The following is a 6,000-nucleotide window of genomic DNA, read 5'->3' as shown; positions in this document are numbered from 1 at the left end:
TTACCCTTGTTCCTCAAGGTGGTATGTTTCCACAATGTACAGGTACCCTGAGCTTAATGGGAAAAAAACCATACCACCATGGTAATGTCTAGAGTTCTTTTCTTCTCTGAGTGAAAAGAAAAAAAAAAAAACCCCACAAACTTTAAAACCTTATATGAAGTCCAACCAAGGAAGAAAAAATAAAATAGAACAATCTTGACATAAAGATGTCTCCATTTGAAACTAGCTTTTAATCACCTGGCAATGGTTTTGAATTTGCCCTGGGATGGGTTGAACTGTGGCATCTGGAAAAGGAGACAATGTTAGATGCAAGAGTGGCTGCCCTGTGTTGTCTATGCATCTTTGGTTATATTTTTTCGTGGACATTAATCACTTATGGTTTATTCAAAGGGAGAAACTAACGTCTCTTCAGATGCTGGAGGAGACTAAGAACCCTTAAAATGATGGTGCCATAGAAATCCATGTCAGTTTGACATGTTTGTTCCTTTCTCTTTCTGTGCTCCTCTAATGGTCTTCATGCCTTTCTGCTCAAAATCATAACCCCAAATGGATTCATCTTCTCCTTCTTATGCTAGCTGGTATTCTCTGATGGAAGGAATCATTATGAAAATTGCATTCATGTCCTCAGTATTTAAAATATGACTAAAAAATGATCAATATACAATGATGTCATCAGCCAATAGAAATCTACAATCCATTCTCTTGAATATATCTTAGCAAGTTATTGACTTTTATATTTACCAGGACACATAAAAAAGCAGTAGATATTCATATGAAAATGCTTGGAGTATTTAATTCTGGTGATATTTTTTTAAATGGAAATTTTCTAAGTGCCAAAAAACAGCATTTACATTATTTGTTGTGCTCTACAATTTCATCATGATAATAAAATATTGTTTGGATATAAAAAAGATCTGACTAAACTGGCCTGGGCGGCGTCCAAACCATCTGTTTAGGTCCAAAAACCACGCGTAGGGAATAAATATGTCTATAATGAGCTTGTGACTTTTAGATTTGAAACCTTAAGTGCAGAACTCACTAACGGTCCTCAGATGACAGCTTTCAGAGATATCTACCAAGGAGGAAAACAAGCAGCGACCACAGCCAGTCACATGCACTTGCCAAGAAAACTACAACATTGAATGTAGGTCACAGATGGAATTCCATCATTTCAAGGCTACAGTGTCCCAAGTGGAAATTTGAAAGCCACACCTGACTGTGCTCCCAAGAAACCGAGCCCTCAGGTGTCTCTTTATAGGGAGCAGCCAATCCTTGAGCAGGGCCCCTTTCTTCTCATAGATAGGCAGGAAAGACTTTCTTGGTTCTAATTTTTCCTGCAGTAAGCCAGGTGCTGAGCCAGTCGAGGTTGCAGCAGGCAACCATACCAGCTTGCTGCTTCCCTAGATGGGTTTTTTTTGTTGTTGTTGAACAGACACCATCTTTGGAATCAAATAACAATGTGAACACCTCCTACCTAAAATCTACACAAAGAAAATATGTTGAGACCCTGAGACAGCAGTAAAGAATTTAAATTCAGAATGGATTATGAATTCAAAATCACAGAAGTCAGGCAGCTTCAGCTAAAGGTTTGCTGTAGGGTGGACAAAGAATGTAGGGGCCCAACTAGGAGAGAGGTGTGATGCCAATCACAGCTGTGTGGATGGTGGAAAGGTATCATTAGAAAATGCAACTGAGATTGGGTAGATGTGCCATAGAATGCCCACACTCTGCCATCTATTCAAAGGCAAGGGCAAATATGGTGCTGATGCTGCTAAAATAAATGCAGGAGAGAGCTGCGGAGATGGACAAAGCACTTGCTGCATAAGCCTGAGCACTGGCGTTCAGATTCCTAGAATCCACATAAAAGCCAAGTTGGCATAGTAGCCTGGCTGTAACCTCAGAGCTCAAGAGGTGGAGACAGGGGACCCCAGAGCAAGTTATCTATCTCAACCAGACACATATGCAAGCTCTGGGTCCAGAGAGAGGCCCAGTCTAGGTAAATAAACTAGAGAGTGATCAACATACCTGATGCCAACCTCTGCTATCCACAAGGACACATGCAAGCATGCACCTACACACATCTTACTACACACACCACACACACATTGGTGTGAAGTGAATAAATTAATTAGCTAATGTAGGAAAACTTGTGAAAGTTTCCAACGGCTTTTGTGTGCCCTTGTGTATATAAAAATGAATTCAATTTCAGAACTTGCTAGCTCTATACAGATGAACTATATCTCAAATGTTTTACAGGATAACTGCTCAGGTAAATTATGGCAAAATAAAGGAATGAAGAAAGAATGTTATGGGATATGATTTAAACTTTTTCCCCTACAGATTTCAAGTTCATTGATCTCATTGAAATGTGTGGAGAGCCCCAGTGGGCCAGGTTCATTCTTCTCATTTGAAAGATGTGAGGGAGTTACCATCTTAGCTTGAAAGAAATGTCTTGGGCATTGGCATATTTGATGATCTTCAAATATGTTCAGTTCAAGGATGATGTTCAATGATGTTCAGTTGGTGGTGCTGTTTGAAAAAGTCTAGAAGGTGTGGCCTTGCTAGAGGAAGGAGGTCAGTCACTGGGAAGGCTTTGACATTCAAAGCTTTGTGCCATTCATTCCTAGTATGTGTTCTCTGCTTTGTACTTAAGGATCAAGATGACAGCTCTCAGTTTTCAGCTTCCTGCTCCAGTGGCCATGCCTGTCACCGTGCTTTCCCTGCTATGTGGAACCATCAGACAAAATGAAGCCTTTCATTAGTAAGTTGCCTCCGTTATAGTCTTTTATCATAGCAACAGGACAAACAACAAACTTGCTCTGTGTTTTTGTGTGAGTGGTCACAGATCGTCAGAAACACCACATCAGTAGCAGACAAGTTTATGAGCTCATTTACATGTGCTTTAAAGTCTTGCTTGGACAGTAATTTAATACTTACCTTACAACCACTGCATGACACTTGCTAGCCTGAGAGCATTTGAGAACCTGAGGCAACTATGACTCCTACCTTTCTGGAGCGTGGCGTCAAGAGGGAAGAGGATAAGCAAACACTTTGAGAGAATTATATATTATAAATCCTCTAAAGGGACAAAAGAGGTGATGTGAGAGCTAGGAATGGAAAATGGGATGGGCCAAAAGAACCCATGAAGGACCAGCCTCTGTGATGATGCTATTTTGTCAGAGATTAACTTGTTAGAGATGAGAGAAGTACATGGCAGTGACGGTGGTAATGGTGTTCCAACGTCTACAGGAGTAAATGGGGCCCCATGTCTCAAGTCGGGCATGTGGTGGATGGAAAACACACTGGAGTTAAGAACAGAAAACCCACATGTCCTATATGTGCATTCAGAGAGGTCTCCACACTCAAGGAAATGCTTGGTGAGAAAAGCCTCGTGGACAGGGATAGCTTGATTCTTCCCAGTCCGTTGGCTATCACTGAAGCATTAAAAGTAGCAAAAATAAATGTGAAATAATGAAAAAAATAGCTATAGACTTCTCACAAAAATTAAATAAAAGTACAGTGTTATAGTTGTAATTATTGTATAGTTAATATATATTTCAGAGGAAAACCCCCAGGTAAGTGAAATTTTTGCTAGAAAATTAATATATAGAGGTATTTTTAGAGACTCAAATGATTTTTTTTTTGTTGTTGTTAAGTGGCCTCTAGTTTTATTTACTTTTTGCTTAAAGATTTTTCTGGCTTTCTAAGAATACACGCATAACACCTCTAGGTCATGCCATCCTGGCTTACCTGTGCCTCGCCTTTATGTATTTGTTCTATCTGTTTGCATAGTTTATAATATATCAAACACTACACTGACAGCTCCAAAAGAACACTGCTCTATGTCTTTAAACCCAATCGCTACTGTTATTAGTTTCTATTTTTATGTATCATTTTTTAAATGCCTTAAATAATACGCAATTATTTTTGGCTGAAGATGCTGGCCACTGAGTCTGGAGTTACTTGCACCATCAGTGGATGGGAAATCTGGAGACCAGAGAGTTAAATACTGCTCTGGTTCTCACAGTTGGTGAGAAAGGCCTTTGGGCCCTCAATTCAGTGTAATTTTCATCAACGCTGAGTTTTAATTATTTCAATCTAGTCTACAGAGCAATGCACAGGGTCAGAAGAGACCAACAATGAACTGTGACTTCTCTAGAGCACTTTCTACCTCTCACATTATCAGCCTTTGAAACCCTTTAGATGCACTCTGGCCTGGACTGATTGTCTTTTAAACAGAACATTTCATGTCTTCACTTCCCAGTGACTTTCTTACTCAATTGCAGTGAGAGTCTTTGGTGATCCCTTAAGTATTATCATTTTAGCAAATTCCAAGTGATTCTTGATGCAGTCAGTGATTGGTGGTTTGTTTAAGCAGTTGGACCTTTTCTTAAGGTGGGAGGAGTGGCAAGTGTCAGCATTCACCAATGACCACGGGCTCAGCTTGCTCCTACGTGTTGAGATGGAGAAACAGCAAGCCAGGGAGAAGAACAAAGTAGGAATGGAAGTACCTTATTTATTTATTTCTCCATTTTTATTTGTGAGGATGTTCTCCTAATTTTAAATATTCTACTGGAAATTGAGTTTTTTTTTTTAAAAAAACTATGCAGTAAAAATTTGAAGTGGAAAATTACAGATTTGGCAATTGTGTGACCCTTGATGTGGTTGGGATCATATGTTGTGGCCAGGAGTGTCATTGCTAAAGTCAGGAAGTTTGGAGAGGCACAGCTGAGGGTCTGCATGAGCTCTAACAGTCAGGTCCTATGGTTGCTACAAGTCTTCTGGTCCTGTCAGCCTCTGGCTTCCTGTGATGCCTGGCTGTGTGAAGATGTGCATCTGATTATGGTGCTTTAGGGGAAGCTGAATCGGGGTAAGAGGGGCATGGGGAGCTAGTCCTCCTCAAGATTCAGAGTTAGGAGAGTTGCAAAGCCTCCTGCACATGGCCTTTTTCTGAGAGAGTGCGTGGGTTCATTGGTGCTCACTGGATCTGCACCCATTCCCCAGGGGGCCTCATGCTCAGAATCTGAGCTGAACAGGTGCCTCAAGAGTGCTTTCAAGCTGCATGCGGTGGGTGGTGCACACCTGTAATCCCAGCAGTCACTCAGGGAGGCAGAGACAAGTGTAGATCTGTGAGTTCGAGCCCAGCCTGGCCTACAAAGCAAATCCAGGACAACCAAGGCTACAGAGAGAAATCCCATCTCAGGGTATGGGTGTGGGTATGGGTAGGGGGAAGAGTGCTTTCAGTATAGAGGGCTCCCAGGGGCCTCCCAAACACACAAGGCTAGAACTTACTAACCAGGGCTCTGGCCACTGAAAACAGGAGTCACAAATGTCATAGGATGGTCAACCTTTGCCTTGTAGAATGCCATAATCCTACTCCAAAGCATATGGTGGGAACATTCGAGATATGCGGTAGAAAGCACATATGGAGACATCTACCCAAATTCCTATTTATTAAAAAATGACTATAGTTATTAGCTGTTCATTGCCTGAAAAAAGACAAAATCAGCTGTGCTGGTGGGATCCGATGTTAACAAAGAAGCAAGCTGATGAGCACACTTCTTCATCTGGTTGAGTAGCAAGGCCCACCCTAAGTATGGGTGTCACCTTCCAGCGCTGCTCTGACAAAAGGAGGTCTGAGGGAAAAGCATCCCCCTTTGCCTGCTTGCCTTCATGTCTCTCAGGTGAGCGTCCTGCTCGGGAGTTCATCTATCATTATTGCTTCTCTCACTGGTAGCAGAACACAGCTTCCTACAGCTCCAAAAGTGGCTTACCTGGAATCCTCCAGCCTTTAGCTCCTGGTCAGGACTGTTGGGGCAGGCAGGCATATGGCCTGGATTCTCAGCTTCTTCAGCAATGAAGACAGCCATTGTCAGATTACCCTGACCAGGCTGTGAAAGCCAATCTAGTGACGGCTTTATTTTAAGTGTCTTTCTCTATAGAACCCTGGCTACTGTACCAGCTCACACCAACTCACTCCACTGGCGGATACAGAGATCT

Source organism: Acomys russatus, chromosome 1 (assembly GCF_903995435.1).
Source record: "Acomys russatus chromosome 1, mAcoRus1.1, whole genome shotgun sequence".
NCBI classification, from domain to species: domain Eukaryota; kingdom Metazoa; phylum Chordata; class Mammalia; order Rodentia; family Muridae; genus Acomys; species Acomys russatus.
Note: the sequence above shows the minus strand (reverse complement) of the source record.